The following is a 744-nucleotide window of genomic DNA, read 5'->3' on the forward strand; positions in this document are numbered from 1 at the left end:
GTGTGTGTGTGTGTGTGTGTGTGTGTGTGTGTGTGTGTGTGTGTGTGTGTGCGTGTGTGTATGTATACATGTGTATATATGTGTGTGTGTGTGTGTAATAAGAAACAGAGAAAAAAGACAAGAAAAAACAACAATGCGAGGACGCGATACATGCAAAGTATTAATAAGACGCTCAGAGAAGAAGAGAAAGAGTGGTTGTATTATGTTTCGAGCAAAGCTCTTCTTTGAAAACAAGAGACATAGGAATGTCCATAAGAAAAGGAAGAAAGAGGGGGAAAGAAATCGCCAACAGTCCACGTGTATTTATGGATGGCTGGATGGGTGTGTATAACGTAAAGGAATAGGGATTTGACACCTTGCGCTTGAACTCACAGTTCGCTTCACCAACCTACATGAGTAAAACCGCATGGGAAAAATCCTGGATCAACGCTGCATAAGAATATCTACATTGGATGCATATGTACTGCAAGTGAATGCACTAAATGCACGTAAAGACTATATCGAAGGATATTAGGACATTTATCCAGCAGAAACTCGCATTGGATTGAGATTTAATGAAAACAATACTGTAATAGATAAATTTTGAAGATGTATAAATCACCATTGTTCTTTATGATCTCTTAAAACAAATGCATTGAGACTGAGAACTACACTATATAAAGAACAGGTCCGGTTCCTGTAATACAGACAGATTCCTTTGAGTCAACACATAGACAGATGTGCAGGTAATATCTAACCAAACGT

This window comes from Octopus bimaculoides, chromosome 11 (assembly GCF_001194135.2).
Source record: "Octopus bimaculoides isolate UCB-OBI-ISO-001 chromosome 11, ASM119413v2, whole genome shotgun sequence".
Taxonomy (NCBI): Eukaryota; Metazoa; Mollusca; class Cephalopoda; order Octopoda; family Octopodidae; genus Octopus; species Octopus bimaculoides.